This window comes from Lontra canadensis, unplaced genomic scaffold (assembly GCF_010015895.1).
Source record: "Lontra canadensis isolate GAN:19392208 unplaced genomic scaffold, GSC_riverotter_1.0 scaffold115, whole genome shotgun sequence".
In the NCBI taxonomy this organism is placed as follows: domain Eukaryota; kingdom Metazoa; phylum Chordata; class Mammalia; order Carnivora; family Mustelidae; genus Lontra; species Lontra canadensis.
Genome location: NW_022631109.1, coordinates 4,891,208 through 4,907,190, shown reverse-complemented (window position 1 = coordinate 4,907,190; position 15,983 = coordinate 4,891,208). Strand labels below are relative to the sequence as shown.

The following is a 15,983-nucleotide window of genomic DNA, read 5'->3' as shown; positions in this document are numbered from 1 at the left end:
CAGCTGCCCTTCCATGCAGGGGTCTCGCCCGAGGGTGAGCATGGGGGTGGGCGTGGGGGGCTTGCTGTCCTGGATCTCATGGTCTCAAGGCTCCTGTTATGGTGCACCCTCTCCTGGCCTAGTGCCGGCTCTGGGCTCACAGATGAGTGTTTCATCGTACAACGTGACCCCAGACACAAGTGACCATTTCTTGTACAATGAAACCAGGTGGCTCAGAGCTTTAAGGGGATTTAAGTGAAACTTTTCATTTCCCTACCAGAAGTTCTTGGTCATGAGCTGGTAGGGCAGCTCTGACCAGTCGGATCCCCTCACTTTGGAAGCAAGAAAACAGGCTGAGAAATGGAAAGGGGGTGCGGACAAGTCAGCAGACCAGTTAGCGATGGATGTGAGCCGAGCACCCCGGTCTACAAAGGCCGGGTCAGGGCCCTGGGAAAGCGTTCCTGGCTCAGTCCTGTGCTCGCTGATCTCGGTAGCATGAGTCTCCCCTTGTTAGAACTCATGCTCCGTGAAGGCGGGGACTTGGTTCATCCATTGCCTGATTCCTAACATCCTGAGCAGTGCCTGGCACACAGTGGGTCCACCATTCAGACGTCTGAATGGTGAATAGTGGAAAAAGAGAAACTGAGACAGAAAACAGCGCAGATCTTGCAAATCAGAGAAACAAGGAACGGTCAGAAAGAGAGGGAAAGACAGAGAAAGGCAGACAGCAGGAGGTGACGTGGGCCAAGACAGACTGAGAAAAAGCTGAGGACGAGGCAGGGCATTGTCAGGGGACAGGGCAGCGGTACACAGAGGAGCGGGGCGCCAAGGCTGACTTCTCACCTGGGCGGCGCTTTGGGCGTCAGCAGGACAGAATCTCCCGGTCAGAGGGGCTCTCGTATGTTCTTTTATTGGCCCAGCTTGTCCTAGAAGGGGAAGATATTCAATTACTATAGGAAGTCAGTAAGGAGCAGCCACGTTCTAGAAGCTGTTTATGAAAACCTGCCCTAAGGAGGCACACGGGGCAAGTGTCTTGCTAATCTGGGTCCATTAGCGCTAATGAAAAGCTCTCGGCATCTGGGCCCACTCCAGCTGGGAAGGCCTGCGCGGGGTGCCTGCCCTCGGCCCAGAGGGGGAACCACAGCTTTAAGACACTTTCAGCGTCTGGCACAGGCTCGGTCTGCACTGACATACCGCATGCGGCCGAGGCACTAGGAGGACACAGCAGGCGTGGTGACCCACACACCTGGATGTCACCTGGGCACCCGTGGGGAGGCCCCAGCAGAGAGTGCCAGCAGGGGTGTGTTCCTCAAACCCCCCTGCCCTAGAAATCTTGGCTCCTGGGGGAGAAAAGCAGATGTTGGAAAGTGTTGCTTCGGGCTCACAGAAGGACTTAGCCTTCTGGTAGGAGCCAGACCTCAGCAGTGGAAATGAGGGTTGCTCTCAGTCGTCCGAATGGGCCAGATGGAGGCTCGTGTCCAGCCACACCTCGGGGAATCCCACGGCCTGGAAAAGTGAGGCTGTGGAACTTGGGCGGCAAGGGGCATTCTCATGGCGGGGAGAGACTTGGGGGTCTCGGGGGCCCATTGAGATCCCTTCCCGTTCACATCAGCGGAGGGCTGGTGGACGAAAGACTCCTCTCCATCCACGCCTGTACCCACTCAGGAGACACATTTGAGCACCTACTGTGTGCTGGGTGCCATGTTAGGAACAGGGACATGTATGAGCCCCCACGGTTGGTGGCGTTTGGGACTGGAGACGCCAGTAAGCTCGCCCTCTGTGTGGGGCGGTGGAAGAGATTGGAGGAGACAAACAAAGGGAAGACAATAGGGCTGGGGACTAACTAGGGGGACTAACTGTCCACGGGTGTAACTCCACTCCACTAGGGGCAGTGGGGCAGGAGAGTGGTTCTCGGGGAAGGGGCGGCCCAGGGGAGCAAGTCTCCAGGAAGCGTGGAGGCGAGGCCAGGCAGAAAGGCAGGAGCTGGGACCTCCCTCCTGAGAGCTCGTGGAGGCCCTGGGAGCCGGTACCTTGATTTGGCCCAAACACACCCACATGGCAGGCTTGTCACCTGCCTGCCTCTGGATCTGCCCCAGAACTTCGGGCTACAGGTCACACGTGAGCTCGCTGGGCGCTCACGACACCTGAAAACAAGGATCCCACAGGCACGGCTGTTTCCCAAGAGGAAGCCCTGCCTCCTTGTCACGGGTTATCCCTGCCCCATTGTATGGTGGCTCCTGGGCTGAAATGGACTTACCCCTCTTTGCGGTTCCGACTGCCCTGAAGAGCGTCCCATCTCTCTTTGCCCCTCTTGCTCCCGCAGCCCAAAGCCCGGCTTCTGACTTGTTTCCTGACCCAGCAAAGAGCTGCATTAGGGGATGCTGGTGAAGGGTGGCTGAGGGATGCCTGCCACGTGTACGCCATCACAGCTGGGACGGCACCTGCCTTAGCCGGCTCCCTTGAGACCTTCAGAAAGTCACTGACCCTCCCTGAGATGCCAGGTTCTTCTCTGAAAACTGTGATTCTTGATTTCAAAGTCAAAGGGGGTTGTAAGCATTCATGATATGGGGGCACCCAGGGGGCACAGTCCGTTAAGCATCTGACTCTTGGTTTCAGCTCAGGTCATGATCTCAGAGTCCTGGGATAGAGCCCTGAGTCTGGCTCTGTGCTCAGAGTGGAGTCTCTCTCTCTCTCCCTCTCCCTCTGCCCCTCCCCCCTGCTCACGCTTTCTCTCTCAAATAAATAAATACATCTTTAAAAAAAATTCGTGATATGAAGCTTGTGAAATTGACTGATAGGATACAAAAACCCTTGGAAACCTCCGCGCACTCTTCCCATGGGGAGCTGGTATCACTAGTACCATCATAAATCGGAAGTAAGTGGAGTCATCAGTGGAGGTGGGCATAGGTGAGAACTGTGGGCAAACGGTCTGGTCGGGATGGCTATAAACATCTTTCCCCCAAGTGGCTCCAAACTCCGCTACAATGTGCGGTAACTGGCTCTAACGGTAACTCACAGTGCAGTGTGCTAACCACGTAGCAGCGTCTGCTAAGCATTTCTCCTCCGTTGCCCTGCATGCTCCATGCCTACGAGGTCGGCGCCGCTACTATCCCATGTTCCATACGAGGCAGCTGAGATTGAGAGAATGGAACAAACTGGCCTGGGTTTGTTCCCATGGTCAGCCAGACGTGGCCACGATTCAGGCATAAGCCGGCTGGACTCCAGACCAGAGCTCCCGACAAGACACCAGCCCCGGGAGAGGGCACCCGAAAGAGGAAGAGCTACGTCTTGGGCTTCAGAATTTCCAATCTGGGGCTGCTCTGTCCTGAATCAGGCAACCAGGCAGACTCCCAGGGAGCCAGCCAGCATCGTTCCCTGTGCCAGCTGGAGGCCCTGGGGGGATGACCCAATCCCGCCACCTCTTGACAGATGGGAGCCCTGAGGCCCAGAGAGGGGCAGAGACGGGTGAGGTCACGCAGTGCCTCGGGGTTCTCCTGTGCAGGCCCCTGCCTGGGCCAGACAGCTTTATTAACATTGCCCCTCCTACCGCCTGGGATGGTGGCTCCATCCCATCTGCACAGTGCAGGCCCGGGAGGGGTCCTCTGATTAAGGAGAACAGAGCTCAGTTCATAAATCACTCCTTTTACTCTCACTGCCCTCGCACCCCCCGCCCCGGGCATACTTTCTGGAGAGAGAGAGAAGGAGGCAGGTGGACATGAGCGATGGAGAAGCCTCATGGGAGGAAGCAAAATGCAGGTATGGGGTGGGGTAGAGCCCAGAAGACTCTTGCAAGCGCCCCAGCCAGGTGAGGGCGCTGTGGGCCAGGGCAGAGCCTCAGTGTCCCCCTGGAGCCATCACACCTGCAGCAACCTGGCTTCCCACCAGCAGGGCTCTGCCCTGCCAAGCTGCGAGACCTGGGCCAGTCTGCCTCCTCAGCAATCATCTCCTCACCTGCAAGATGGGGGTTTTCAGAGTCGCTGCAGCCCCGGGGATGGGTGGTTGCGGGGGGGAATGATGGAGCTGAAAGCACTTTGGTGGCTGCACACCCAGTTCCTTCCTTCCTGCATGGCAGGACCCCGCTAGTGCCAGCCCTGGGCGTGGTCCCAGGCGCAGACATCAGTGGCTTTCCTTCCGCAAGGGCTGACTCAAATCTAGTGCCCGGTCATAACCCCACACTCAGAGAGGAATTTTTTTTTTTTTTTTTTTTTTTTTTTTCAGAGAGGAATGTTAACAGCCATCCCAACCAAGCGTTCTGGGCCCCCCTGAGAAGCAACGGTGGGGCTGGAGGGGACGCTCGGAGCTGGGGAGGCCAGGGTCCAGGGAGCGCCGGGCCCTGAGAAGACACTGGGTCATGGATGTTTACCTAGAGCGATCCCACTCGATCCCACAAAAGTCTCCGCAAAATAGATGATGCCACCGTTATGCCCGTTCATAGCCCAAGAGACCAAGGCACCGCGGGGCTAGAAAGGTCCCGGAGCCAGAACCGACCCGAGACTCGCCAGACTGAGACCCGTGTTTGTTTCCTTCATCAGAACATGCACGGGGCAGAGGCTTGTCAGGAGAAAAATGATTCTTGCCATCAGGTTCAAGGCTAAGGGGGTGGGTGGGGGGAGTTATTTGCTAGCTAGCTATGCCCGCTGGGCCTCCTCCCAAGACAGACAGTCTCATAAACAAGCAATTGGCCCGAAATCCTGGCGTGCCTAGTGATGGCACAGACACGGGGACATGGACACAGCTGAGCGGGGGCTCAAATCTAATTAGGCTCCTGGGGGCGGCGCCATGAAGGTTAACCAGGCACAGCCTGCCAGGGATGCAATGGGATCCCAGAAGACAGCCAGCCTCCCCTGTTCCCCAGACTCACAGAATCCTGGATGTCGAGGGAACAGAGTCTCTGATCTGCAGGGTCTGGGAAGGCCCCATGTCTAGGGTGTGAGTTGAGTTAGGCCTGGGTGCTTGATCCCTGCCACAACACTTTTTCCTATTCCAGAACTCCCATGGGGCTGTTTCCATCAGAGAATCTTCAAAGAAGGAAGTACCTCAGTGAGGGCGACCTCCAACTGCCTCTTTTTTCAGTGGATGCTGAGGCCCAGAGAGGTCCAGGGTCTTGCCCAAAGTCACACAGCACAGCTGGAAGCGGGAGCTCCTGATTTTAAGTCCACCGCTCTTCCCCGACCCAAGGCAGCCTCCCAAGACTGATACCTGAATTCATTTGGCTCCTGAAAGGACACAGCGCATGGCACATCAGTGAATCCCCCCATAACCCAGGAGATGGGCACTTCTGCTCCACCAGTAAAGAAATTGAGGCTCAGAGAAGCAATCTCAATGGTCCAAAGTCACACAGTAGGTTGGAGGAAGGGTTGGACAGACAAAGCAGGATTCCTTGTCCTTCTGCCCTGGCTGTCTTCTGGAGGTATGGCCCTAGGGACTTTGGGCCTGCTGAGGCCCATAGTGACCTTTGCCACAATGCACACTTCCCATTCCCTCCATGGACCTGGGCTGGACCGAAGCCACAGAAGGGGTCATGCCAGAAACAGGACAATGGGTCCACCTTCCTGCCTTGGTGCTCCAACGGTCTGTTTGCAAAGGCCTCTGGGGACAAAGGTGTGCACCCTCCTGCAGAGACTTTCACTTGCCATAGTCAAGGGGCTGAAAACAGGCAACCAATTTGAACTTGGGCGTGAGCAGAGAAGAGTGGTCATTCAGTGTGCCAGGCACAGGATTTGGCCTTAGGACACAGAGCCCAAGGGCTGGGAGGAACAAGGACAGGACAGTGCCAAAGCCAGCCCTCCTCCCAAAGCCAGTCCTGCGCTGTCCTCGGGCCTCCCTGGGCCCGGGGGAAAGGTTCCCTGACAGCCTGCCCTGGGATCCGGGCAAAGGGAGGCAGGAGGAGGAAATGAGAGGGCATTTCAAGCAAGGCTCCCAGGCCCCAGGGGACATCGTTGCGGGACTGTGACAGGGACACTTGGGTTCTGAGAGATGGTGTAGGTTCCAAGGGGATGAGGAAGAAAGTCAGCCTTCCAAGGAGGGAGCAGCCAAGAGATTTTACTTCTCTGGAATTAAATCCTGCCTTTGGAGAGAGCCTGCGGCTGGCGGGGGGGGGGGGGGGGGGGGGGCGGCCACATCTTTTCTGCTTCCCCCAGAGATCTGCGATGGAGATCTCGGAGAGTGGTCAGTGTCCCCTGGGCAGGCATGGGCGCTCTGGGCCTCCCAGGCGCCCCGCCCCCCACCCCTGCCCCACCAGCCCTCCGGTCGCTTTCAAGGAGCAGAGTCTACACAGAGACCAGGAGGAGCCTGCAGGCCCAGCATCCTCGCCAGGCTTGCTTCCCGAGGGGCACCCACAGGAAGAAGTGCTGGGGGAATAGCCCCTCCTTTCGGTTTCTAGTGTATCCCGTGCTGTCTGGAGGGACGCTGCTCCAGAAAGGAGGTCAACCCCATCCAGTGGCCAAGGACACAGGCATGCGGGGTGGGGGTGCAGGGTGGGGGACGGGACCCATCTAAGGGCACACGGCACAGTCAGGGGTGGAAGACATCATCCGGACCCCCAGCTTGGATGGTCCCTGCCACACGTTGGAGACAGTCATGCCACACGCTGGGAGTGGCCTCAAAACTCTGCCTGGGGAAAGCCCACAGGAAAGGTTGAATGTGGCTGTGGCTACACGACAGGAAGGGGCAGGGAAGGAGGACACTAGACGTGCTGTCTGAACATACCACTGTTGCCAAGCCTCTCCCACAAGACAGAAGCCCTTGGGTGGCCAAAGCTGCGTCTCCCGCCTCCTCTGAGTCCCTGCTGGGGACACACAGGGTATTGGCTGGGGTATTACCGATCTAATAACCGCTCCTGCTTCCCACGTGCCAGGGATGGTGCTGAGAACTGTTCCCAACATCACCATCAATGGGCCAACTATTCCCAATTCATTGGGGAGTGCGGAGAAGGTGAGTGAGCATCCCACAGTGGCCCAGCTGACTTTAGACCCCCGAAGGCACACTGCTAGGGGCTGAAGCACTGACTGGCTGACGGGCTCTTAGACTGCTCGGGGCAGAGCCAGTGGTGAAGAGAAGAAGCCGGTCGGTGGGCGTGAGTGAGTCCTGGGTTCAAGTCCGGAAACCCTGTGTTGCCTCCCCTCTCTAACCCTGAGTCTTTCTGCATCTCTAAGCCTCAGTGGGGAGAAGGAGCCCCTAACCCTCCCTCCATTCCCATATTTCATCCCCCTTCAGGGCCTGGAGCTCCAAGAGACCCTTTGAAAGACTTTGGTAATCCATCCCAAAATATGCAGGGCTGTTGCTGGGGCAACCTGGCTAGGCTACACAGACCGGATTTAAATATTTAATGGCTTCTGGGGTATGAAGGGGGCCTGGGAACAGGGCAGAAAAGGGCACAGGTCTGAACAGGGGAGGAGGGGCGTGGGGGGAGGGGGGAGAGGGGGAAGGATCAGGGGAGCCCTGGCATCTCCTGACAGATAGGACCCCCACCTTCCAGGACGGGGAGGGTGCTGAGGGCTCCAGGCTCTGTGGCTGCCGCTAATGTCCCACAGGATAAAGCAGACTAGGACTGGGAACCAGGCAGTGGGTGAGACCCAGAATTCCACCAGTAGAGGAAGTAGGGTTAATGGGGGGAGGTGAGGGGGGGGTTCTCCTTTGTAGGTGGACAAGAGAAACTGACTTTTTTAAAAAATAGGGCCTACTGTCCAGTGGCCACCGTGTGAAGTTCTTGCCTGTTCTCCTTTGAACTTCACTATCATACTATGGGGCAGGCCTAGTATTGGTCCCAAGTCACAGCTGAGAAAAGTGGGATCAGAGACATGCAGTGACGGGCCCAAAGTCACACAACTGCCAAGTGGCATACATGAACTCAAGGCAGTGGGCTCCAAAGCTGGTGCTTTTTCTGCTCCATCTCTCGGGATCCAGGGCCAGAAACACTGCTTCCACTGATAACAGCAACGGCTAGCATATACGAAGTTCATTTTATGGGCCAGGCACCACGTTAAGGGCTTTGCATGCCCTAATTCACTTAACCCTTACGATGACACTGGGAGGTAGGCACTGTTAGAACCATTTCACAGATGTGGAAGCTAAGGCCCCCAGGGGGAAGTAAGACAGCAGCATCACAGGTAAGCAGGGGAGGCAGGATTCAGACCCCCTGCCCCCAGTCCACTCTGGAGCTGGTTCTTTTCATCCAGTTCTCTTAACCCACATTCAGAAACGTGTGTAGGAAAAACAATAAATGAATTAAAATCAAACTTAAAGTCCTTTTTTTTTTTTTTTTTTTTTTTTTTGCCCTGGAACTTTGTCCGCATCCTCCAAAGTTGGATAGGATGGCAAGAGGAAATTCTTCCAACGACTTAGCAATATGAGTCAGCTTGAGGCTTGCGTTCACTGACTTGCTCTCCACACAAGGCACGTGCGCAGAAACCCACACGGACCACAACGAGACCCAGCCACGCAGACCTGCGCTCACAGACAGACAGACACACGTGCACAGACACATGTACAAATATATACACAGACACACACACATAGACACCCAGACAGACATAGCTACGTACTCACATGGAGGCACACGTGCACACACACACACACACACACACTCACAGACAGGGTGACTGGGTGCTTTCTGCCTGATTGAATGAACTACAGTATCACAAAAAAGACAACCAAAGTCATCTGGCCCACACCTCTGCCAACATCAAGGATAGCTAAACAGGCAAACCGAGCTGAACTTAGTCTTAAAGATCTTCCGTAAGCGGCATAAACCCGTGACTTTATTCTGATGTCTCCTCAAGGAGGGAAGTCCCTCCTGGCATCTAAGGAAATTCTGTCCTTCTTGACATCAATCACAAGCACAATGCTTTCCCTCAATACCCCGCTTTACCCTTCCCAACCCCTCCCAAACTTACGCCCTTCCTTCTCCCTCACAACCTTCCAGCAAGGCAGGCAGGGTGGAGATGATTGTAATTTACAGGGAACCCTGCACGGCTCAGAGGAGTTAAGGAGCTTGCCTGAGGTGACACAGCTCCTGTTCAAGGTGGGTGTGGATCCCAGGTGTGGTGCCTTCCCTTTGGCGGCCATTTTTATTTCAATGACCCAGGCTGCTGTCAATGTCCTGTCAATTTCACTTTGCTCCTCTCTGCCCTGAGCTTCTTAGTATCTCAGCCTGTATTCAGTGAGGGGACTTCTCTGGTCCTGGCTCACGTCCATCCTGCCTATGTGATGCCTGGTACAGTATGGAGGGGAGGCCCCTCAAAGCTGGGTTATCCCAGGTGATCCTGAAGCTTCCCTACCCCAAGTTAGCAGGTTTCCTGTACTGGGGCAGACTGGGTGAGGCTTCCCCCTCCTTCTCCCCCAACGGGGTGGGAATCCCTGAACTCCCCTGTACCCCCTCCCCACCACGGCCCAGGAACTGTCCTTGGAGCAGAAATCAAGCCTGCTCCCTCCCCCTCCTAGCCTCCTGTCCAGGGCAGTCCTTGCCCCAATTACATTTGCTTGGCAATAAATATTAGAGGCACTGGGTCTTCCCAGGGCAACTGCATCGAGTCTAGTCACCTGGCCCGAATTAGGGAGGCCACAACCCCTTCCCATAAGGGGAATGACTATAGGTATGTGCAGCTCAAGTTTTGGAGGGCAAACACCCGAAAAACCAAGAGAGACCATGTCAAAGCTCCCGTCTAGCTGAGAAGAGCCTGTGAGGAAATGAATCAAAGAAAAACCTGGGGCGGGGCCTGAGCAGACGGACAGGCTGGAGTCAGAGAGCCCTGTTTTCTTTCCTTCCCATAAAAAATCAACCCAGCTGCTCCTTGGAGGAGGGTCCTGAAGAAGGATGCAGGTCAGGGGTGGGGGAGGGAAAGGGCTGGGCTTGGGTGGAGACAGGGACCAGGGGCGGGGGGTGTGTGTGTGGGGGGGCTCATACAAAGGGAAATGAAGGCATCCTCCATCCTCCACAGAAGCCTGTCACCAACCCCACCAAACATCATTATTCTCAAGCCAGGAAAGATGCTGGCAACCTTGCCCGGAAGCTTTGGGGGTGAGCAAGTATTCGGTCTTACAGAGTGCTAGAAGAGGATTTCTACTTCCTTCTGACAAAATCCTAATAATGAAAGATAAAACTTCATCAGGTCCTGGTTTCTCTATCTGCCCAATAGCATAGAAATCCCCACCTCGAGATCTTCCCATGAGCTGGTGCTGGGCAGGATGGAAGACCTGTCCCCTTCCATCCCCAGATGGAAGGGGACAGAAGAGGATCTGCCAGGGACACATCTGAGGCAGAGGTGGCAACTTTTTTCCTTAAAGAGCCAGACAGTAAATATTTGAGGCTTTGCAGACATATTGCTTCTGTCACAATGACTCAACTCTGCTTTGTTGGAGAAAGTGGCCACAGATCGCATGTAAAGGAATGGTCATGGCTGGGGGCCAACCCAAGTTTATTTACAAAAAAAGACAAGGCAGGATTTGGCTCACTGAATGCAGAGCCCTGGCCCTAAGGAATATTTGGGAACTGACCTTGGGTTAAAATAGCAGATTAGAAGTGAATGTGGTCCCCGCCCACCCGCGCCCCCAACCGCTGGGCAAGGGCAGAGAATGGGAGAGAACAGAGCCGGGTGTTCAGAGAACTGGGTTCCAGCCCTGTGTCCAGGCTAGGCAGCCGCTGTCAATTCACAACACCTCTCTGAGCCTCAGTGGCTTCACTGTGCACACAAGGATAAAGATGGAAGCAGGTCCAGGATATGGGGAGGGCCTAAGCCCCCCCTAAGGTTATGGGGAGGTTATGGGGAGTGCCTAAGGGGGCCCTTGTGGGTGGGGAGCAGTGCCCTCAGCAATCAGCAAACTCTGGCCGGGAGGCTAAGTTAACCACAGCAAGCAGGGCTCTGGCTGTGCCTCTGGTAGCTAGTGAGGGGTGGCATGCAAGGGTCTGAACAGCCCTCGGGGGAGCTTTCCAGTCGAAGGGGCTGGAGGAGTTGGAATTGGTCACCCGCTGATGCCAGGGCCTGGCCCTACTGTCTTGTCTAAATCCTGGAATGCATCCTTTGTCAAGCACTCTTTGGAGTGGGGCTCCCCTGCACCAGGACTGCCAGAGGACCAGGAAGGCTGACCTCTTGGCCTTGGCCTTGGCCTTGGCCCTGCTACTGCTGAGTCCATCACATGGAGATACCATGTCTGGCCAGCCCTGGTGGGCCTGCCTGCTGCAGGTCTTCTGTGGTTCTAATGAATGACAGATGATCCAGGCAGAGCCTATTATAAGCCAAGGTTGAGCCCTCTGATTCACCTCTTGTGCCTGGGAAGGCCTAACAGCAAGGAGAAGGGGCAGAGAGGCTGGTGGATGGTGCAGCCAACTCTGAGCCAGTCATGGCCTTTGTATCCCCAGGGAAGGGAGGAAGGTGTTGATGATGGCGATGATGAGCTAGCATTGTCAGAGTGCTTACTACGTGCCAAGCATAAGTCTCAACACTTCATATCGAGTAACTCATATCATTTTTGCAACTGTCTCTGAAGCAGGCACAATTATTATGCCCATTTTACAGTCAGGGAAATGGAGGCACAGAGAATTGGAGTAACTTGGCCAGAGTGGCACAGCTATTAGGCTGGCATTAGAACCCAGGCAGTTAGTTCCAGCATCTGGGTTTAGAGGGTGTCTAAGATATCTCAGAGCTGGTGGGGCAAGACATCGAATACTCCAGAATTAGGAAACCCACTAGAAAAGAGAGAAAAGTGGGGGGCTCAGGACCTAGGCTTTGCTTTGCCACTAGTCAGCAGCATAATCTTGAGCAAGTTACTCATCCTCTGTGGGCTGCCCTGGGGAGGCAGTGGCCAAAGGCATTAGAGGGACAGGGGATCTCCTCTCTCCCACTCACTACCCATGTGGCTGTGCCCTCCATGAGCCTCTGTGGACCATGTAGTCTCATGGTCACGGGAGCGCCAATGAGATCACTCTGCCTAAGACATGATACCACTCTCGAGAAGCTGGAGCCCTACTGTCATTCATCTGGAAGCCACACCTCCTGTGCGGCCATCTGAGGCCCCAAGCCAAGTTCATGGCTCTCAGCGCCAAGGCTGAGCACACATCTAGGGATCATGGACTCCACTTCCCGGTAGAAAGGATTCAAGGATCTTCCTTTTAGGAACGGAAATGGTGGTCTGAATACGTGACACACAGACTCCATCATTTATAAACATGCAAGCACAGCCCAGTCCGCAGCCTACAGAGGAATCCAGGGGACAGACAGGGTTTAGGAAGGCTGGCTGAAAGCAGCACTTGGGGAGCAGAGGAAGGTGGGACTCACCCCTTACAGACACAGGATCACAAGTGCATGAGCTTGGCAGTGAAGGCCCCATGCTCTCTGTGCACACTGGGGCTGCTCTGTGGCGCACACAGCAGGTGTGCCAGCACCCCCCTGCCCCCTGTGTGTCCTCTGCACTCTGGGGGCGAAAGTCTTGAGAAGGGGCTTCAGGCAGAGCTCAAATCACCTGTTTTGCAGTTCCTGAGGTCAGGATATAAGGTATGTCCTTGGTCCTGTTATCTGGTTCAAGTTCCAACTTTATGGCCAGCCTCTGCCTCTCCATCTTAGAGTCCTCTCTCTGCTTCTGTCTGCTCTCTGTCCCCCTTCTAAAAGTGATGGCAAGCGTGCGCGCGCGCACACACACACACACACACACACACACGCACTCTGACAGTTTCCTGGGGAGGTGGAAGGCTACCTGTTTATGTCAGCTGCCACACTCCCCTGAAAGCATACCTCACTGGGGCCTGGACACAAATCCCCTAACCCTTGCCCTGGAACTGTGACTCCCAGCAGGCGGTGGCCACAGTTAATTTAGAGGCTCTGCATGTCTGAGCCCTTCTACAAAGCTGGCTTGCTGGAGGCAACCTCAGGGCAGCTGGGGCCCCGCTGGGAGGAGGGGGTCCTGGGGTGCCTCTTGCTGGGAAGAGGAAGAACCTGGCAGGTGTTTCATTTCCCCCCTGGCAGCCCCATAATTAAGAAAGGACGCCTCAGCAAGTTCATGGGGCAGGAGCCACAGAGGGATGGGACGAGGGCAGGGGTGGGGGTGGAGGCACGAGAAGCAGGCTTTACAAGGAGGGTGTGTGACAAGGAGACTCCAGTGTGACCTTGAGCAAGTCACTTCCTGTCTGCGCCCCTATAAGGAGACTTCAGAGCCACCAGGCCCTGACCATACATGCAGAGCTAGGTCACGTCTAGGAGGACCCAAACAGCAGGATACATGGTAGCTATTTAGAGCGCAGGGAAGATGATTCTGAGCTTCACTTGAAGCCGTTATCCCATGGGATGTTCCGTCCTTTGTGTAATTCTGAACAGCAAATGTTGGAGAAGAAAGTCCGTGGGAAACCGGTCTCCTGCAGAGGCATCATACGGGGCTTTCTAAGGCAGATGTTCCAGTCAGAGCTAACCCCAAAGAGAACTCGGATCCCATTACCTGAGGGACAAGGGGTGACAGGGGTGGGAATAAAACTCCTCACTGTGTCCCCCGGGGCAGGCCGTGCCTCCCGGGTCAGTTGGGGTGACACAATGCGGGTGCGCTTAGAAGCAGGCCCGGCATGCAGCAGGGACCCCTGCCCCGGGAGGGCCCTCTCGCATGCTGGGCTCCACGTGCCTTCGCACACGCCTCAGCAGAACCTTTGGCAACCTTCTGAGGTATGGATACCTTGGATGCGTGAACTGGAAAGCCAGGCCTTTCCAGCCTTCTCTCTGCTACTTTGCAGTGACCTTACCCCATTTTAAGGTTGGGGTTCTCTCTGCAATATGGATTTAGGGATCCTTGGGGCAACCTTAGTGGTGATGCCCAGCTGCCCGGCTGTGCCCAGAGGGGACTGGCCTTCCCCAGCAGCAGCAGGCCCAGGACTGCATGATCAGCCAGTGATGTGTGGGCCTCAGAAGTGTAGGCAGCTTCTCCCTCTACCACTCTGTCTCCTTCCCAGCTTCTCCCCCTGGGCAAGGCTCGGATGATGGGGCTGGGATGGAACAGGAGGCTGTCCAGTCAGAGGAAGCAGAGACCTAGGAGGCGAGCCATCCCTCACCAACAGTGGAGAGCCCGGCCCAGATCCTCCTTCTCCCTCACCCCACAACAGCCATACTGGTCTCTTGAACATGGCAAGCACATTCCTACCTCAGGGCCTTTGCACCTGCTGGTCCTTCTGCCTGGGACCCTCTTTTCCTCAGCTATTCCACATGGCATAATCCCTTGTTTTTTTCAGGTCTCTGATCAAATCTTCAGGGAGACCATCCTTGACCATCCCCAGCAACTCTCCCACCAGCCTGAAATGGTCCCTCTCCTGAGCCACTGTCTGTCCCTTTGTGGTTCCTGTTATTTATCTTCTTTCCCCTTCCTTCTAACTCGGGAGGGCAGTGACTCTGTCCTCTGGGTTCATTGCCGAATCCCAGCTTCTGGTATGGTGCCTGCTGCAGAATGGGTGCTCAGTGGATGTTGGGTAAGGCAGGAACAAAGGAAGGGAGGAATGAATGAATCTCTGTGTGGGCCTCTTCCACAAATTTCTGATTTAACTCTTGTTAAAAAAAAAAAAAAAACAAAAACCATCAAAGACTCCTGACCAGCTCTAATCTGTGGGACCCAGTAAAAATGAGGGACCTCTTAGGCAAAGGCTAAGAATTTCAAGATGGCAACAGGAGAGTATTAAGCCAAATGTGGGGCCTCTCTAAGCATTGGACCTCCCCCCCAATCCCCCCAGCTCTGCAACTGCCCTGATTGCATACTCTGACTCCGGCCCTGGGGACTTATTACCACTGCCGTTGTGCCATTCAGAGAGAAGAGGATCAGAATGGTGTAGGTGCTGGCCGACATCACACAGCATTATGCTATGGCTTAGCCCTTACAAACTCTTAGTCCCCAGTTCCTGCAGTGGCTACCGAAGAAATCTCATTACCCCTACCCACCTAGAAACCCGGGGACCCAGCCCAGAGAAGAAAGTAAGAGAGCAAAACTGCCTGCAAATCTCCTGTTTACCTCACAGATTCATGATGTATACGTGTATCAAATATCACTATATATATACACACACATATACACACATCATATGTATATACATATGTATATATGTATATACACATATATATGGGATTTCATTTCAAAATATATCCACGGTTATTTTAATATCAAAACAAAGTACTGTTTTCCAAATCTTCGAGGAATACTGATATTCTATTAGGACATACAGGGCTAATCCTGAGAGTCTGGGTGCCCCCTGGCTCAGGAAAGGATGCCCCAGGCCCCGAGGGTCCCCACCATTCAACTGAAAAAGCATTATCCTGGGCAGAAGACCCCAAGACAGGCTCAGCAGCTCACACTACACAATAAAGTCTGGCTTCCATCCCTCATTCATTCCCTCCCGTCTGCTTGGTCCAAAAGGAAACCTCCTCCAGGGTGGCCACAGACCCAGACGGCCAGGAGCCTTCCACAGGCCTGGGTCGGAGGCCGGATCTCATTATTCCAACAGAGACAGAAGGGAGCCCGGCTTGGCTCATTCCTCCTGGGGAAATGTGCCTCGGCCTGTTAGCGGGAAGAGGAGAGCGTTATTACCCTGCTCAGCCAGCCAGGTTCACTCGCCACGCTAATTGGAACACGTAATGGTTTGTTAATACAGTCTGATTTCGGGAGGCTGGCGCACCGGGGTCTCCGGGGTCGGGGTGCGGCGTGGGGGCAGGGAGCCTCTCAAGGATCGCCGAGGAGGGCTGCGAGGGGGACTGAAACGCTGTTTAGTTTTCAGTGCTTGTCTTGCACAACGATGTCTTAATCCACCAGCCAAGGGCTTGAAGTCGGTTCTATCGCGGTGCGCATGTGTGTGTTGATATGTGCATATGCACACGTGTCTGAGTGTGTCTGTGTGCACACGTGTGCCCACAGGGAATGTGATGGCCGGCGGGTGTGTGCCACTGTGCGCAGGGCTCTAGGACCATGAGGAGGGGGGAGAGAAGAGAACACGGCTCCATCACACCTACGGGCAGAACACAGTGGTCTAATTTTGAGAACGCAAACAAAGACAT

At 55.1% G+C, this 15,983-nt stretch overlaps 1 protein-coding gene across 4 annotated transcripts in view; it reads right to left on the bottom strand.

Annotated features, from left to right (window-relative positions):
* The window catches only part of TSPAN18 (tetraspanin 18), a 174,431-nt gene that overhangs the window by 24,275 nt on the left and 134,173 nt on the right, over positions 1–15,983 (bottom strand). For 3 of the 4 annotated variants that reach the window (XM_032840686.1, XM_032840682.1, XM_032840684.1), the window contains one exon: positions 823–905. The gene's annotated coding sequence lies outside the window, so the exon portion shown is untranslated. Of the gene's footprint in view, positions 1–822; positions 906–6,687; positions 6,707–15,983 lie in introns of those variants that run through there. The other variant, XM_032840685.1, reaches the window with a different exon arrangement.